The sequence below is a fragment of the Hipposideros armiger genome, unplaced genomic scaffold (assembly GCF_001890085.2).
Source record: "Hipposideros armiger isolate ML-2016 unplaced genomic scaffold, ASM189008v1 scaffold_598, whole genome shotgun sequence".
Lineage (NCBI taxonomy): Eukaryota > Metazoa > Chordata > Mammalia > Chiroptera > Hipposideridae > Hipposideros > Hipposideros armiger.
Genome location: NW_017731948.1, coordinates 947344 through 967649, shown reverse-complemented (window position 1 = coordinate 967649; position 20306 = coordinate 947344). Strand labels below are relative to the sequence as shown.

The following is a 20306-nucleotide window of genomic DNA, read 5'->3' as shown; positions in this document are numbered from 1 at the left end:
CTCCAATAAGTGGCTAACATCCAACATATATAAAGCATTCATACAACCCAACAACAACAACAAAAACAAAAACAATCCAATTTAAAAAAATGGACAGAAGACCTGAACAGACACTTCTCTCAGGAAGACATACAAACGGCCAACAGATTTATGAAGAAACTGCTCAACTTCACTAACTATTAGGGAACTACAAATCAAAACCACAATGAGCTATCACCTCACATCTGTTAGAATGACTATCATCAACAAGACAAATAATAACAAGCACTGGAGAAAAAGGAACCCTCATACACTGCTGGTGGGAATGTAAATTCGTACAGCCACTACGGAAAAAATATTTTTAATAGTCAGAAAAGGTCAAAAGAAGAATAGTATTTTGGGACAAGTGAAAAGTCTATGCAACTCTACTCTTACTGTAGAATCTCACAATCAGAATCCTTGGTATTTATTCACAAGAACTGGACACTATGTCCACATGAAAACCTGCCCACGGATGTTTGTAGCGGCTTTGTTCATCCCCGCCGAAACTTGGAAGGGACCAAAATGTCCCTCGGTGGGAACATGGATCAACTATGGTCTACCCAGACAATGGAATGTTACTCAGCAAAGAAAGGAGCTTCCGAGCCATGAAAAGACATGAAGGAACCTGAAATGCACATGGCTAAGTGAAAGAAGCCAGTCTGGAAAGGCTACACACTGTAGGATTCCAACTTGATGACATTCTGGGAAAGGCAAAACTATGGAGTCAGTGAAAGGACATTGCCAGGGGGTTGGAGGAGGGAGAGATGAAGACATGGAGCACAGAGGATTTTGAGCAAAAATACTCCACGTGATGCCATAACGATGCACACGTTATCCATTTGCCCGAACATACAACACCAAGAGTGGACCCTAATGTCAACTGTGGAACCTGGGTGATAATGACGTGTCAGTGGAGGTTCGTTAATTGTAACAAATGTCCCACTCTGTTACATGTGGGGGTGAAGTGTTAAATGTGGGGGTGCTGATAGTGGGGGCGGCTGTGCCTGTGTGGGGTGTATGGGAAATCTCTGTACCTTCCGTTCAGTTTTGCTATAAACCCAAAAATGGTACAAAAAGGGGTGCATAAAAATTATATGAAAGTCAAACGTCAGTGCCTGTGAATAAAGTTTAATTGTCATACAGTTCCAGGGGTTCGTTTCCACGTGGTCTGTGGCTGCCTGCTCTAGGCCATCCTGTAATTGTGAATAAGGTGACGTCACGGCGAAAAGCAGGAAGAATCAACTCTGCTTCCCAGAGACACTGACAGATGTGGGAGCGAGATATAGAAGGATGAGGTGGGGCGGAGGGTTTGAGGACCTGTGGCTCGCCTTCCCACGGCTGCCTAGCATGTGTTGGGACTCACATCCATCCTTGGGGGGCATCAGAAGCTACTGTTACACAAAATCAATGTAGAACAATCGTTTCCCATTTCGATAATGGAAAGAGAACTTCACCTGCAGCCTGAGTTTCTAGCGTTTCCATTTACGTTTGTGTCAATGACCAAGTCTAGTTTAGAATTTTCATCACTGGGCTCCATGTAGAATACAGATATGAAGCCAGTCTTCCAAAGAAAGGGACAGGTTTTTTAAGACATTGTCTACCATCAAATGACGCACAGATGGAGGATATTTCTGTCTTGTTATTTTTATAATGGGTGCACCTGGTTAGACTAAATTACTTTCCCCAGAACTTCCTCACCTGTGTAGTTCTGGCTCCCTTGTGCGGTAGCTGTGCTGGTCACGATACGGGTGCGGGGTAGATGTGAAGCAGCCACCATATTGCTTTTTTGGGTCAAGAGAAGGACACCACGAGTTGGGGTAGCTGTCACACGTGGGGCCTTACCTGGGGCATGCCCTGCTTGGCTGGGGGCAACTCTGAGACACACGGCTGCTCTGCGTTCTCTGTTCCTCCTTCAGGTGTGTGATAAGTTCGTCAAACCAAGGACCCAGCTTGTCCTGCTCCAAAGTCAAAATGTCATGGCCTCCGTCATCCCTTTGGTCACATCTTTGCCATTCTCCTGCAAAGACAATATGGGTGATGAGTGGTCTCTAAGTCCACTCGTGTGTACACGTACAACTCATGGTCCCTGTGATAAAGCTGCCTGTTGGGGACTTCAAAAAACTGAGCAAGTCGTGCATGGCCTGTGGTATTGAACATGTTTACAGGAGGTCCAAAGACACCCCTAGGTTCAGTCCCCTCTTTTTCTGTAGTGTAAGTCATGAGAAGGCATCTTCCCTAGAGGTCAAACAGTGCAGAATCTACTCATCTATAAAGCATAGCCAAGACGTACAACCAAACTGCAGAAAAACACTCCGGGCTTCCTCGAAAGAATATATTGAACCACAAATAAGGGAGTCATGGATTCTCTGTGCTGACAAATGGGGCTTTGATTCTGCAGTGGGAGTTACTTATGGGTGCCAGCTTTCAGGGGCTGAGGATCGAGCCCTCACTGCCTTTTTCTTGTGCGTGCTCTGAGGGGGCCAAATTTCTTTCGGGATGACGAATGGGCCTTGCCAAGGAGGAGAACACGCACAGGTCTGAAGTGCGCTCTGCTGTGCTGGCTGTTTTGGAGTTCGGTGGGGCTCGCCCAGTGTTCTTGTGTTTGGGTGGGGACGCTTACATGGCTGTGGGTATGGATTGGCTGGTGCAACTGAGGGTGAGCCATTTCTATCTAAGACTGAGAAATGGCTTTCACCTGATATTCATACAGCACAGCCACTGGCTATGTAGAAAAGTGATTCAGGAATCCAAGTCAACTTGGCAGAGGCCGACGAAATGGAATGCACTGAGATGGACGTGATGGAGACGGGGGGATGCTGGATCACCCCAAATATGTGTAGACTTACTTCCAGGATGAAGGCGGTTGCAAAGTCCAGGCACTGCTTGGAACACAACATCTGCTGGTGTCACTGCAGCGGGCTGGGAGCGAAAAGCAAAGAACATCATTGAAGCAAATGTTTTCCATTAAAAATAAAGATACATTCTGGCCCCTCCCTAGCCCCCTTGTCCTATCATAAAGTCTAGGTGAAATTTGTTTTTTACATATGGAATTGCTCCCCCGGGTCAAACGGGATGCCATTGCTATCAGTACGTTACAAAATCTTGGTCTTTCATTGCCTTTCCTGAAGAGGCAAAGCAAAAAAATCAAAATTTCATTTTCGTTCTGATTAATACTTTTAGTGACAAAGGCATGAGGGGCGGGAAATGAGTGTGTTCATACCGCAGCCCCCTGTGGACTTTCTGCCATGGGGAATGGATGTGAGTGGGGTGCCGTGATAATCACGTGGCCCATTCTCTCCCCCCGCCCCCCACTTCTGTGTTTGGCCCCTGCTGTGTTCCTTCAGCTCCTGGCAGGTGCATACACTCATTTATTTATTCAGCAGGCGCACAAACGGTTTACCCTGACTTAGTGGGGAAAGCAATTACACTTCTAATCAAATAAAGATGAATGAACTCAGGAAATCGAAGAGATAATTTCTTGTTAAGGGCCAGCATCCCTTTGAAAAGGACCATCACATGGCTCCAATTTTGTATGCCACATGGGTCTCGGAACGGGTCTAACCCATTTAGCTCTTTTCTAAAAGTGACAGGTAATGCTTCTCCAAATAATTCAATTTATTGGGTGAAAAAAAAAGAATCTTAAATCATCTAAACAAGCATGTCAGGCGTGTTCCTTGAAATCTGTAGGAATGTTCGATTTCCAAGTATATTCTTCTTTTCTCAGAACGAGGCTTGGAGATTTAAGTTATAATTCAGGCAGTGGTAGGTAGCATTGTTCACTTGCCACGTTGAAATCAATCTTTTCTCCTCTGTGTAACTTGGACTAACTCTCCCCTCCCAATATCAAATGTTTTCCAACAAGCTTTTTTACAATGAAATAATCATGCCTATAAATCGTCTTCGCTAAGAAGGTCCTGGGATGTTGCCTGCTGTTCAATTTAGAATTTGCGGGCGACATCCATTAGACATAAGTTATCCTGAGTCGGCTCCAGGCACTTAATCAGTTGTTATTAACCAGGAGTAAATTGTGCGGGGCTGGTTGTGCAGATTTTTATATTGAAAAATAAATGCTGTTAGGTCTCCTCTGTAGGCCGAGGACTCGGTCTGTGTCAATATGCGCTCAGGGACACGGGTCCCATTTTCAACACAATATTCCAAGGTGATAGGTTTTCATGAATGGCGCCTTGGGAATATGTTCGTCGGCATTGCCCCAGAGGGGTAAGGAGAGCTGAAAAGACCCGCTCCTGAAGGTACACACGTATCGAGGGCAACACTTCGCGCCCACAGTGCACGTTCGTTGACGTCTTGCCCAAGAATTGATGTTCTATTGGGCTGTCAAAAAAGTCATGATGTATTTTTTTCTATGTTTTTCGTTGCAAACATGCGTCATGACTTTTCTGACAACCTAGTGTCTCTTTCACTATATTTACATGGCAGTTGCATGAATATTTAAAGTGATGGCTCCGACCAAAGGAATATTTTCCTTAGGGAATGAACGACCGTCTCTGAATTGGGTTGCAAAGCTGGAAACCCGTTCTTCTGAAACACCGATATTCACCACCTTAGTGATTAAAATGTTAATAAAGAAATTGGTAATATTAGTTTAATGCTGGCACTTTATACTATTGCATTAAGAAGGATATTAGACACACACCACCACCCCCCTCCAAATACACAAAGCTGTCACCTAAAGGAGGAAATGAATTTAGTACAATGGCTGTGATTATGACCAGCCTTTGTAGAAGTTGCTGTGTGTGAGTGAGTGAGTAGTGAGTGACTGTGAACGCCCAGGACATGACCGTACTCAACTGCAGGCCTTCTCACACTGGACACTCAGGCCCCACGCAACTTACAAAACAACACGAGGTTGGATCACGCACAGGAAACAATGATGGTGGCTAACAGATGTGGTAAACACAAGATACCAGTGTAACGCTCGCACTAGTTTACAGCAAACACTTTTTTTGTAATCTGAAAGAATGCACTCTAAAAGAACGACAAAAGTACAGTAAATAAACCATGTGTTATTGTTATCAGGGACTAGGCAATGTACACAGTGGTATGTGCTAGGCTTTCATCCGACTGGCAGCATGGTAGGTTGGTTTACGCCATCGTCACCACACACACGTGAGGGATGCCTTGTGCTAGGACACCGTCATGGCTAAGATGTCACTGGGCCATAGGATTTTTCAGCTCCTTTATAATGAGATGAGGCCGTCATGGTAGTCTGTTGTGGGCTGAAGCATCATTACCCAGTGTATGGCTGTACAAGGAGTGCAAAGTAACAGACCTAATACAGTCGGCAGAAGTTACCTTTCCTTCAAATTCCTCATGGAGCACGCATACAATATGATCAGTCAGTCCCCATGTGTCAATGGCTAGTGTTTTAGCTGGTATTTCTTCTAACACACATTTCCACGGAGACTGTATGTACATTAACATTTGGAAGAAACTGACTAGAATGGCAACAGCAGTTTCATTCCTAATTTACTATTTTTACTACATTTGTGGCGTTCCTAACGATATCACCCACTCAGCACGAATGGCTTATTTGATTAAATCATTCCCTACATGGGAACAGTGGAGAAGTGAATCTGATGAATCATTTTTCACCCCAAATCACATAAAAAAAGGCCTGAGTGGATTTCATGTTCACACACAACAAAGCAATCTGTGCCGAGAAGCTGAGAATCACTCCAGTATTTGCAGGGGATATTCAGTACGAATTTCACAAATCAATCTCTCCTCTCTCTCTCTCTCTCTCTCTCTCTCTTTCTCTCTCTCTCACTCACTCACACACACACACACACACACACACACACACACACACTATCTGGAAATTAAGTTGTTAGGAGTGACCACAGTAATTTCTGTTGGGGGGGGGCGGGGGCAGGTTGGTCTGAAATTAACCAGACATTATTAAGATTTATTCTCATATAAGCTTGAGAGATGGAGTTGCTATAATTTGTTTATTCACTCAACAATTGTCGAGGGCCAGTATCATGCCAGGTAGACTACTAGGCTTGTGGGATAAGCAAAGGTTCCTGGTTCCAGTGACCTTGAAATCTAATAAGGAAGACAGATACACGAATGAAGGATGACGGTGTGTCAAGATGGCAGAGAAAGAACAGTTGGCTATGCGTCGGCTGGTATGAGAACTTCGGTTGCTTGAATGGACATTTGCTACCCCATGTCCTCTAAGAAGCGGATGCTAAGCCAAGAGTAAGCACGCGAGGATTTGATCTGGTGAAATGCATGTATGAAAGAAAATGGAGACGGATGGAGATTCTGGCCTGTTCTGTCCATTTCATGTCACTGGGCTTGTACAGTTTTTGGTACTTGGTGACTGTCTTTTTCACTTAGTATAAAGTGTCAAGCGTCATCCACGATGTACGTTTTGCCTTTTTGGTGAGAAATAATACTCCACTGTATAGATGTACTACACTTTCTTTGTCCATTCATCAGCTGATGGTCTTTCACTCCATTTTCTTACTGCACCTCAATATACCATCTCATGTTTGTTAAAAAAAAAATATATATATATATATATATATATATATATATATATATATATATATAGTCTGTCGTATCATAGTTCTTTCTCAATCCCCATGGCTACCCTCACTCTGCAACAATTTCGCGGATTGTCACCCAAGACCACAACATGTGGTTGTGTAGATTAACCTCCACCTCTCTTTTATAGCCTCGGGCTCAGATCCAACCCAGCCACTCTCATACGACTTCTTAAGAGCATGGTCTACTTCTAGTCTTAACATCTACTGCTCGATTCCATTAAAACAAAGTTGTCCACCAGGTTTCTCATTGGCCACAGCGTCCAGTGGACACTTTTCTCTTGCCCAGCCCCCAAGTTTCACTTCTGTGTGGCCAATTAAGACCCTACTGCAACAACAAATGTGCAGATAACGAGAACAAATTCAAAGCAACCTATACCCATCAATTGCCTCACGGTAGGGGGAGTACACGAAAGCGAGCTGATTGTGGAAATGAGCTGACACTTGCAATAAACAAACCACAGGGTTGAGACCTCCATTCTTGCCAATTTTAGCAGAAGTGCATGTCACAATGAGCGCTTCGGCTAAAATTCTAATAGGAATCCTACGGGTGTTCTGATCAGAAGAAATAGAAGAATAGCAATGGAGACGGGGTGAGCTCAAATTCCACTTGGTTTGATGCTTTCCTTCAAAATCCTCCTTGCTTCCTTAAAATTCTGTCATTTGCCTGTAATGTCCATCCTGGGACGTCACCACACTCTGGAACACAGCATTTGCTAATACGTTGCTATGCATCTTTCTAAGGGTGTCCTCTGCTCTCTTGAAAAGGTAAGTCAATCTAAAGAGAAAAAGACAGTATCGTGTTTTGCTGTCTTTTTCTAGTACATAGCATGCTATGTACACAGGCTCTCAGTAAGCGTGTATTGATGTTAATAAGGGGCTTTAGCCTATGATAGAACTGGACAATTATTACTATTATCAATTCATAATTTACGTAGAGAATATACTCTTCATAGAAAAATACCATAAAAATTTCCATAAAACTTGTTGCCTTGGAGTTAAGTTAAAACATTTATAGATCTATCTATAGATATAGATGATATAGATATAGATATTGATACAGAGGGTGCCAAAAAATATATACACATTTTAAGGAAAAACCTATATTAAAATTGTAACACAATCAATGGCGCTAGCATTCATTTGATTACCGCCATCTTTTGAGCAAACATCATACATACTACACACTGCTACCATAATTCAATTCAACTTCGAAAAGTAATACATAGATAACATCTCTTAAAACGTGTACATTTTGGGGCATTCCCGGTACATACATACATATATAATAATATATATATATATATATATATATATATAAATATATATTTAAATTAATAATCCAAGTATTAGGAACCAAAAGTAACATTTATTGGAGGGGAATGCATTCTAAAGCCAGTTTCCTCTGAGCTCTGTGTGTCCCGTGAAACTCTGGGAAGACTGGAGGTAGCACAAATGGGGACTTCTCCTTTGAGTTACAATTACATCTCATCATCTCACTAAAATTCAGACACTTTCAAGTTTTCCATAATCTGGGAATCAAGTTGTATTTTTTCCACCAGAAGCTTATCCTGACTCACTGAGATCATTGCCAACTGAACGGTTCCCTTTGGTCATACAGAAGCTAAATGACCCCAAAGGAAGAGGGGGTTATATGCTTGTTGTCCCAGGCAGAACTATGAAGCATGATTGATTCACTGAAAACACCAAGGGCAGGGTCATGTTTGCAGAGGCCAACCCTCTGTAAGGAGTTCTAAGTTCAGTTTCATGCTTTTATTTTTCCTGCAAAAAGCACACACTGGCATTTTCTGTATTCATCCCTACAGCCCTGTACTAGAACGTTTTTCCTAAGGCTCTAAATTTTTTCTCGTTTGTTTCTCAGAGATCTTACACAACACTTGCAGCACAATTTATGCCTCTGAGTTCAACATTAAAAGGTGTTTTGCTGCTTCACATTACGTGACTTTCCACTGTGGATTAGATCTTGAGCCTGGAACGTTTTCAAAAACACACAATCTTGTTTCACAGTTTTAGCCGTCAAGATGTTTTCCCCCAAAATGATTATTATAGTTGAACCATCACCGATTGTAATATTCCTTTGTCAGATATCAAATAATGATTTCCTTTAAACATTATTAAAGCTATTAATGGAAGGCTGTTGCTATTGCAGATTGGATCACACGGAAATTTTAGTAAGTCCATAATTTATTAGAAAAAAAGAAAAAAGAAACCTTTTGCTCACAATTAAAGTCACCAACCAAAAGAGTGACTTTCAATAAAAATCAGAAAACATAATAAATGGTTACCAGCTTGTCCTTTGGATCCCTCCGTGGCCATCACATTATTGTGATGAGTCCTGGACATGAACAAGTACCTGTATTATACAACTTTTTTTTTTAAGTGATGGACGCCATCTTCAAGCAAAGTGACTTTTGAACATGAACGGCACCTGATTCAATGTGCGAATGAGGTCCTATCTGTACTCTGTGCAAAATGAAGTGTGGACCCTGGTATCCACATCTGCTATAGACTGAATGTGTCCCCTTCAAATCCATAGGTTGCAACCTAAGTCCTAATGTGACAGAGAGCCCTCTCACCTCTCCCACCAGCTGAGGACACAGCAAGAAGACGTCCACGTAGGAACCATAAAGAGAGCTCTTGCCAACCACTGATGCGTTGGGGTCTTGATCTTGGACTTCCAACCTCCAGAACAGTGAGGAATACATGTTTTTCTATATCATTTCGTTCTAGCACCTCAAACTAAGACCAAACCAGACGACACTTCCATGGGTCATCTATACCTGGTTATAACCAGGCACCAAGTCCTGCCTGTAAACTCTCGACGTCCTTCCTTCCTTTTGGATATAATACCACTTTGCTCCCCTGGCCTAAGTATTTCCCTATCACACTATCACACCAATTCAATCAGATTGTCGGAGACCGACCTTGACTGCGTTGCATGCATTCACACACACACACACACCACACACATTGTGTGGAGGAAACAGCAAAAGTAGACCCCTTTGTTCAATCTCCTATGTGCCAGACCTCCTAGGAACATGTCCAGACTTAGCACCTCCACCCACTGCAATGTGTCCTAGGTCCTCTCCCAGGCTCCCTCGTTCTTCCTCTGGCTGGAGGAACACCTTTGAAGCAGCTTGCACGCCACAGAACAATGCTGTTCACTGGCCGACTCTTGGCATCCATCCATGATGACAATGACACCTTTCATCTGTGACGACGGACACACCAGCCATGACCCTAACTGTCTTCCATGCATCACCTTATCTGCTCACGCCTATTCCCTCTCGTTTGACTGTTGAGTGCATTGAGTTTCAGAGACGATGAATGGCTTCCCAACAATGACAAATCTAAAGATTAGACATCTGTGTTTCTACAACTGTCTTCTAGTCACCTACCCACACAGCGTGTCCCTGATGACATGAACCTCTGATATTTTGATTAACACACGAAGCTATTCACTGACAAAGGCATTTAGATGATTTTTGAAACAAGAACAAACTGAACTCCCCTGATGGGCCACAGTCATTGCAGCTTTGGGCCGGCAAGCCTGTGCACATATCTTGGGTGTGTATTATGAAATATTATAGATCAACTCGCTGAAGCTTCAGATATTGTGTAATTTCCAGAAAATGAGTTTTTCCCTGTCTTCATTAATCCAAATAAAGCCTCCTTTTGAACTTTACCAGTTATGCCTTAATTGACCATCTTTTGTTAATAACTTCATTGCTTTCAAAGAGCGGATAGTTCAATAGCAGTCACGATATTCTCCGAACATCATTATGAAGCAATGATGTGGGTTTCATCTTTCTTATAAAAATAGCTATGTGTCCATGGCAACTGTACACCGCCTTTTAGGCTAGATTTTTGAATGTTGATTTACGGGGAAGAGAAAATCCGGTTCTGTTTATTTTTTCATTTCACTTTGAATTCATTATTCAACTAGTCACCATTTAATATATGATCCACATGAGACAACCTCACTCTCTCTCATCGGCATAGATATTAATATGGTTACAGCTAATAAAAATGTATAACACGCTGCATTCATTTGTATATTTTCTAGCTATGGTATTGTGATGAAAATTTTTAGTGTGCTAGGTCAACTAACCAATTGAACACTACAACTATTCTGTGGAAATTTACAACCTTCACAGGTTTAGCTTTTCCTTGCAACTTATAGATGTTAAGAAATTAGACATAGCTAACACTTTTCACTAACCCCCGTTTAAGTTTATGCAGAGAAGGACACATTTGCCTGTAAACGTAGTCTCTTTGAAAACTGAAAAACACAACGACGAAAACAGCGCTGATTTCACTCAATTCCCTGCATTTTCACCACAGTCACTGTAAGTGACCTTGACCAGTTCACTGAAATATCACGTTTTCTTTTGTACAGCATAGGTAATAGTATCTGCACCACCTGCTGCACATATTATAACCATCATGGGACAGAATACATGGCAAACAAATACATGGGATCTGGGAACCAGACTGCCTTGAAAATGAGTCTCAGCTAAGTTTCCACTTTTAACATGAGAATGCTCTGTAACGGCAAGAGTTTCAAAATCACCCCAAACTTGAGTGTGAAAACAGGTTTTCAGGGAGGGAAGAACCAAGAAAAATGACAAAAAATACTTGAAGCAAAATACGTTTCAAATTATGACCTTAGGTTTTCACCCAGTAAGGGAGCAAACATTTCAAATGTTAGTTCCAAGACGATTGCAACAACATATGAAGCGAATATCCATCTACGGGTACACCCAGGAAGCACTGGACTTGTTTAATATTAGGAGAGATGTGCAATGAAGCAAGCAGGAAGAAAACAAAACCAAAAAAACAGGCATGTAGAGACTGTTATGGCTGAGACTCTGAAACAGGCATTGCCGGGGGGAGTGCTGCTGGGGGAATGGAGTGTGCCACTCTTCAGAATTATCCTATTTGTCCTGCTCTGGCTGCTGTGTACCATCATCACCTTATTGTAGGCTACCCGATCCACACAGCAGCCATGGAGCAATATCACGGGAAGAACATGCAATGGAAGGTCACAAGATTTCACTCAATTCCCTGCATTTTCACCACAGTCACTGGAAGTGACCTTGACCAGTTCACTGGAATATCACGTTTTCTTTTGTACAGCATAGGTAATAATATCTGCACCGCCTGCTGCACATATTATAACCATCATGGGACACAATACATGGCAAACAAACAACCAAACACACTGGCTATGAACTGCACTCTGCATTTTACATATCGGGGACCTGGCGAAACGGTGGACTGAGCAGGAACACACACCCTCGAGTCCTTGAGAAGAAAATGGATGGGAGGAGAGGGGGCTCGTGTCTGAACAACCATGGACAGAAGCCAAATTCCAGTGCCACGTTACTTGGTGTGGGTTTAAGCAGGACTCAAACTTTCCAGAGAAAATGCCCCGTATGCCTACACAGCCCTGTTATCAGAACTGTGGCACGAGGCGCCTGATCACTCAGCTGTCACCTTGCGTCGCCATAGGAGATGCTCACGTGTAAACCTGGCATCACCCCAAAGGAGCGGTCTTGACTGAGGACACATGAGGGTCTGTCCAGAGAAAAGTGCTGTCCTGGCTTACAGTGTGACCGTAAATGAGTCCATGCATGGGCTTCAAATACCCTCCTCCCCACAGTTCCCGGAAACTAAGCAAGAGGCATTTAGCACAGTAAAAGCCTGCCTTGCAGGAACGAAGACTTGTAGGCTGCTCTCCTTAATATAACATGGAATGTGTGTGTGTGTGTGTGGGGGGGGGAATGGCATTACGCGGCTGGGTTTCTGTCAGACGACAGTGCCTTGACACATTTTATGAGGCCCAAAGTTTGCTTTCCAAAGGGGAAAAGAGAGCCCGAAACTCAGTTCCTATCAACCACTCACATATAAATGATCTATCAACCACAAGGTATCAAAATCTGAATCTTTGTTGAAATCTCCTATTTTTTTTCTTTTTGCCTGACAGGAACGCCTCTTCATGTGAGGAGCTGCATAACTGCCTGCGTATCTGAAAACAGATAGCGTTTTTTGTTGTGGGGCTGCCACGGCGTCCTTCCCACGGGGTGAACGTAATAACACAGCACATCCTTTACCTGGTATGGCATGACAAATTCTTTCCAAGTTTGGTGACTCCAAAGAACTCACAGGCATTACTGCATGGCGTCGCTGGGACTTCTGACCACAGTCATCTAAAGGACGTGCTTCCCAGACCATGTGCTGGTTGGCAGGATTCAACTCCTTGCATTTTGTTGGACTCAGGGACGCCGTTCTCTCAGGGCTGTTGAGTAGAGGATTCCCGCTGTCCCTGGCCCCACGGACCTCCCTCACAGGTCCAGTTGCATCATCAGAGTTTTCAAGTCAAGAAACCAATCCGAGTTGTCTATTGCCAAGATAGATGTCGGGCTCTTTTATGATGTCATAGAAGTGACAGCACATCATGTCTGCAGTGTGCTGCTCATTAGAAGGAAGTCATTATGTCCCATGCCCATAAATGCATGGTTAGTCAGGACACACCTTGGAATGAGCAACACATGGACCCAGCTTGGGGCGATGACAGGGTGTTACGAGAAATAACAAATGTGATGCACTTAGCACAGTGCTAGGTAGGTAACAGTCAATCAGTTATTACTCTATGGTGGACCGATAGCGTTCACATTTTTTAACACTTCTTTTCAGCGTTTCGGAGTGGGTTACAAGCAACGTTGTAAGAAACTATACTGGAGAAATGTTTCCAGTGCTTAGTTTGTCCTTTCAAACGATGTAATACACACGATGGCAATCAGAGTCACTTACACCTACTTATAAACTTTTGGCCTTAATAAGAAAAGAGAAATAAAGCAGAAATTTTCCTTGGGCATTTAGCTCTTAGGAAAGATAATGCCATATCTAACTGTGTATACTTAGAGATAAGTTCCAATAATGAAAGATGGATGAGCACAGCTACGATACAATTGTTTACTGCATGTATTTTTTAGTTGGAGTCATCAGATTTTTAATAAGACTTTCTGATGATTAAAATGATACACAGTAATAGTAGAGAATATCAAAATGGTTAATGAGGCAAACAAAAGTCTACAACATAAAAAAAAAACCTGCTAACATTTTTAACAGCTTTACTGAGCTATAATTCACATACCATACAATTCGCCCACATAAAGTATACCATCGGTGGTTTTTAGTGTATTCACAGAGTTATGCCACCATCATCACAATCAATTTTAGTCAATTAACATCTTAACATACAGCCCGTAGCCTTTTTGTCTGTGCATTAACATCCATTTTTATAACCTGAATTTGCACTTAATATGTTGTGAATATTTCTCACAGCCATAAATAGTCCTTAGGTGCATGCTTTATAACAGGTACACAGTCACTTAAGGAAAAAAAAATTTTCTCTTGATGATTTGCTTTCTGCCACTTTGTTGAGTAGTGGATTATGTCATTTAATCTTTGCAATAACCTTATGAAATTCTTGTTATTAATTCCAGAGGACTGAGGATCACGAGGGAGGTTAAGATTCTTGACCACAGTTGATGCAGTAAGTAGGTGAAAGGGAATCACGTTGAAGTGGTCTGATTCCAATGTCTTTAGAGGTATACTATCTTTTGGTTGGTGTTGGAAATTTAATTGGTTCCCAACATTGACAGAGTATAACTGCATTCGTTGTCTCGTGGTGCATAAAATCGGACCCAAATTTTAGCAACTTAAAATAAGCCATAATTGATCTCATAAATTCTGTGGGTCAGTCATCTAGAAGCAGCTTTACTGAGTCCCCGCGGATATGAATTCTTACAAGCTGGCAATTAAATGTCAGCCGGGGCTGAGGTCTTATCTGAAGACTTGACTGGGTAGGGTCCATTTCCAAACTTGCTGACGTGGCTTTAGCAGGGGTTAGGGCCTCCTGGCTGTTGGCGATTGATGGCATTTCTTTTAGATGTGGCCCTCTCCAGAGGACAGCTCCAAAGTTGGTAGCTGGCTTCCCTCAGAGCAAGCAAAGGAGAGATGATGCCTAAGATGGGATTCTAGTCTTGGAAGTGACAGCCCAGTATTTTGCTGTATTTTTATTTATTGGAAGAAGTTATATAATGCAGCCCACACTGAAGGGAGGGGATAACAGGAGGGTATGACTATCAATGGTGGGGACCATTTGGGGCCATTATAGATACTGCCTGTGAAAACAGCTGAATGCATACTTTAAATAAATACTTATTTGCACGTGTGATTTTTTTTTAAATGGAAGCAGCCAAGTGTGTGTGTGTGTGTTTAAGATGTACCGACATATGACTGTAAAGTATATAGTTGCCTTTCCACATCCATTTAATCCCCCTTCTAAATGTCACCACTATTTTTATTTCAGTATCCACCTCTGATCTACATAGCCCATATACCCCAATGGAGGACGGACTTATTCCCCCGGATGCTATGGTGTTTCAGTTTGAACCAATCAGCACATGGTGAGCATGTGACCCAAACAGTCCAATCAGAGCTAATCTTGGGCTCTAGTGTATTCTGCTCAGACAGACATACTCCCTCTCTTCCATGGACAGAGTGGTGTTTGGTGTGATAGCTGGAATGCTACAGCTATTTTGGCACTATAAAGGGGAGCAGCCTGAAAATGAAGCCAATCTTCAGAAAAACACAAAAAGCCAAAGGAATCTCAACAACAATGGAATAGAGGCTGCTGGGTAAGCCAGCCCTGAAAATTGCCCTCCATCACAATTCAGGTTATGTGCACTGATATACATGATTCTTTTGAAAGCCCACTTGAACCATTTTTCAATTTATCTTGCCATCCAAAATCAGGTAACCAGGCAACAACGTCTAAAGAAGCTGTGTGGCACAATTTGCACCTCTAAAATGCTGGGTGACCTGGGACAATGACAAGGATGGACGCTGATGAGAACCTGGGGCTGGGAGGTGATGAGCAACAATGTGCAGTTAAAAAACACTCGTTAAATTGTTGCCGATTCTTTCTTTCTTTTTTTTTTTTGTCTAAATTCTAAGGAGACTTTGCTGTATAATGCTTTTTAACTTTTGTTTAATTTGCTAAATGCATTTTTAAGTAATAAAATTGCTTTTATTTTCCCATTTAGACTGTATTGTTATTATTTTTAATTTAAGTTTATTGGTGTGACTATTATTAAAGTTACACAGGTTTCAGGTGTACAATTATGTAATACATCATCTATATGTCACATTGTACAATCCAATCAAAAAAATGGGCAGAGGACCTGAGGAGACATTTCAACAAAGAGAACATACAAATGGCCAGTAGACATATGAAAAGATGTTCAATGTCACTAATCATCAGAGAAATGGAAATAAAAACCACAATGAGATATCACCTCACACCAGTTAGAATGGCCATCATCAACAAGACAATAATAACAAGTGTTGGAGAAACTTGGAGAAAAAGGAACCCTCATACACTGCTGGTGGGAATGCAGATTGGTGCAGTCGCTGTGGAAGGCAGTGTGGAGGTTCCTCAAAGAATTAAAAATAGAATTCCCATATGACCCAGCAATCCCTCTCCTGAGTATAAATCCATAGAATCTGAAAACATTTATCTGTAAAGACATATGTGCTCTGATGTTCATTGCAGGTTTATTTGCGGTGGCCAAAACATGGAAACAACTGAAGTGTCCTTTGATGGATGACTAGATAAAGAATTTGTGGTATATATACACAATGGAATACTATTCTGCCATCAGAAAAGATGAAACTGCCATTTGCGACCACATGCATGGATCTTGAGAGTTTCATGCTACGTGAAATAAGTCAGACAGAGAAAGTAGAGAACCATATGATTTCATTGATATGTGGGATATACGAGTAAAACTGAAAGCAACAAAGGAACAAGACAAACAAATAAAGATACAAAAAGTCATAGACACAGACAATAGTTTAGTGGTTACCAGAGGGTCAGGGGAGGGGGGTGGTAGATGAGGGTAAAGGGATCAAATATATGGTGATGGAAGGAGAACTGACTCTGGGTGGTGAGCACACAATGTGACATATAGAGGATGTATTACAGAATTGCACACCTGAAATCTATGTAACTTTACTAACCATTGCCACCCCAATAAACTTTCATAAAACAAAAACTGAAAAAAACCCCAAGAATATGCATCTGTAGTTCCCGAATGCTAGTGTTGTCCGTCCTGGGGTCAGGAAGTGAAAGGTGAAAGGACACGAAAGGTTATTTCACATTTGAAACTCAGCATGTTCTATCATCCTGTAATAGCTACCTTCATCGTAAGGATATATGGTGTCGGTGATCCTAGCTAGGGAGACAGTCCATAAAAGAGATAAGGGACGTCAATGCTAATTGCAGAATTTGGTGCTCTGTCAACCTCTGCTGGAGAGGTTACTTTCGGCTCTAATGAAAACTTGTATTTTATCTAATGCCCTGTGTCTCAGAGGCTATCAGTAAGAAATCATGGGGACAGCCATACTGCCCCCATTTAATCCATGCTATATAATAGGGCTGCTTTCCTATGAGACACCCGCCCTGGACTGCAGTGCATAATGGATATATAAATGTACCACTTCCCACGAGATGCAGACCGCGGGTCATTCTACCCAATTCTGTCCTTTGCTGGACAATCAAAGAAATAACGTCTCATTATATCATCCGCTGTCGCTGTAAGTTGGTGTCTGTGATGAGGTCCCTTGTTGTCTGCCTTCTAACATGTCATGCAAATGTGCTTAAGTCTCTCAGGTTGAACGTCGTCCCCCCCCCCGCCCCCCCCGCCCACAATGGTCAAAAGGAAAGGCGCTCAATTGCCATAAAGCATTGCTGTTGTGTAAAAAAACCAGGCGGCCACTCATTTATAACTCATCATTTTTGTAGTCACATCCATAGTTACTAGACACAGCTGGCGGTCACATGGGTCCCTGCTCAATCCCCACAGTCCTTTCAAGTCTGCACTCGAAGTGGATGGTCCAAGTTTACACTTGAAAAATAGCCCTTTCATCCTCGATTTTACAGGAATGGATGGCAATGTTACCAGCCCTTGTCTCCTCCTGAGGGATGATGTTTGGCATTTTGGGGTCCCAAAGACGTATTTCCTACTCCACCCAGAGTATCAAAGTCATACTTTGCTGCGGAGACACATGTTCTGGGGATTACATCAAGGCTCCATCAGGTCTGTCATCTGCAATTGTTAAATGACGCTGTTTGATAGAAAAATCTGATGGCTGTGACACACAGTATGAATTCAAACTCAGAGGAGAAGACAGACATCGTACAGAAATGCAACTATTTCTCAAGGAACCAGTCCAGGGTGTTAAATTGATATGACCTGGTCAAACAGGTGACGTGAGTTATGGGGATGTAAAGTAGAACATATGGAATATAGTCAATAATATTTTTATTTATTTATTTTTTGCCTAAACAAAATCAGATTAGATAAGCTATTTTCTTGGATGACATAGGTTTTAAAGCAATTTATCCACAAGGCAAATTGCTGTCTTTTTCCTGTTCCATGGGCTCATTTAGAAATCGCTTCAGTTTAGGAATCAACCAGACTCATTTTTGCACCCCTGAAAGTCACATGTTTCTGTACCCAAATAGCCCTCTTTTTCCAGAGATCAAGTCCAATGCCACTTCATTTATGATTTTCCCATCTGGAAGTGAACTTTATTTTTTCCTTTACAGGACAAGAACCATATGACTTCACTCATATGTGGGATATAAAACTGAAAGCAAAAAAGGAGCAAGACAAACAAATGAAGAAACAAAATCTCATGGACCCAGACAACAGTTTAGTGGTTACCAGAGGGTAAGGGGGGAGGGGGTGGTAGATGAGGGTAAAGGGGATCAAATATATGGTGATGGGAGAACTGACTCTGGGTGGTGAATACACCATGTGATCCACAAATGATGGATTACAGAATTGTACATTTGAAACATGTACAATTTTATTAACCAATGTCATCCCAATAAATCTAATTAAAAAATTTAAAAAACAATCCAAAGTTCTGCTATTTCCATTAGCTCATGTGTCTCCTATTTTACCATGAATTGTATTTATTTGTGTTTGCTTTTTAGCATGAATTACACCATCCTATTCCATTTTTGTACTCCCAAACTCCTAGGATAGAATCCTCCATGCAGTCTGTGCAAAGATAAATAGCTACTTAATGAATTAATAATTCGCCTCAATGGATCCTCAAATATAAATTTGGATCAACCAGTAATTATTACCAAGTTTCTCGAATACTGTCAGGCCCCATAAATAATTGAAAATGTCTACATCACAAAGAGTTTCTGTTATCACTATGCAAGATCTCTTTCTCTCCAAAGATGAAATTGGATATTTCAGGTCAACTCTGCAGAAATTCATACAGTACCAATGGACGCATTTCTAATTCCACCCCTGCTTGCAAATTCAGCTCCGTCAATGAGGGCTCTGGTGGACGGAGGATGCTATTGCATTCACTCATTTATATATAATATATTTTGCAAAAATACATGTGAAATATAGGCTGCTTCCACACAGAAGGCATGAATCCAAGCTGACGTCTTCATGTAAGATGATTAATTATCCTTGAGACTAGAAGCATAATCAAACAGTTAATAAATTTGCGATTTTTTCCCCCATTCTTTGGACCTGTATATGGTCTTTCGTTGTTAAAGATACAGTCATTACGGGGAAACAAAGAACAGCTAAGGTCCAATATTTCTTTTGCTTTGCTGTTTTCTTTGTTTTCTACAAGTCAACAGAGCATATGGAAAGGAAAAGATAAATAGGACATGATTTCATTCCGCACAGAAAGGTATCTGTGCTTTTTCAAGCTGATGAATAATATATTTATGGGCAGGCAGGCACCAAGCTGGTTAGCACGATTCCTCTGAGGGGATCTGGAGGGGTCTACAGGCCAGGAGGAGGCACAGAGAGGTCACCCAGCTGCTATGATAAAAGAGGATTGCGCTGCAATGGGTAAGTCAAGACAGTATTCTGTGGATGCACACAAGGCTGCCCCCAGTGACCATGGCCAAGAAGGGACATCTGAGGCATGATGGCAGGGTGACCATGACACCCAGGAAAAAAGGAGGGGCTCAGGATGGCTGCTGTTGGGGAAAAGTGCAAGGGAACAGCCCGTGTGAGCCCGGACGACCAGGATATGAGAGCACGCTAATAATCAGAGCTCACGTAACCCAGGGTCTTACATGTTAATGAGAAATGCAACCCCTGCAGACACGCACAGGACAGAGCTGTGGGCTGACCCCAGAAAGCGTGTGGCTGCTGAAATAAACGAACATACAAAGTTTCTAGCTTAGAAAAGGAGATAATAAGACAGCCGCCCAGGGTACATGTTCCATTCTAATTGATCAGACTAAGAAGGACTCCCTGCCTCAGCAGAATACCTGACCATGTAACCTGCTGACCTCCATCCTTCTCCTGGGGTACCTTATTTTCTACTGGACCACATGTCCATCTCTAAGCTGTGCCTTAGGGACATAACCCATTCTGGGGGCTGCAGCTCTGTCAGTCCACCTTCACCTGGTGATAATTTGGGGACAGAGACTTGTTTTATGAGCAACGCGTGATATTGTTAGCCGGCTTGCGGTTTCCTTGTGGAAAAATTACAGGTACTGTACATAGAGGTCTGCCACGGTTGGGAGTGTGTAAGCATATCTAGGCACCTTCGTATTGATTTGTT

At 42.1% G+C, this 20306-nt stretch overlaps 1 long non-coding RNA gene across 1 annotated transcript in view; it reads right to left on the bottom strand.

Moving 5' to 3' along the window:
* LOC109371889 (uncharacterized) overlaps positions 1-20306 on the bottom strand; it is a 152534-nt gene that overhangs the window by 63851 nt on the left and 68377 nt on the right. The window contains exons 2-3 of the long non-coding RNA XR_002121952.1: positions 2868-2940; positions 1864-2038 (exon numbers count right to left, since the gene is read on the bottom strand). This is a non-coding gene — a long non-coding RNA (uncharacterized LOC109371889). The remainder of the gene's footprint in view (positions 1-1863; positions 2039-2867; positions 2941-20306) is intronic.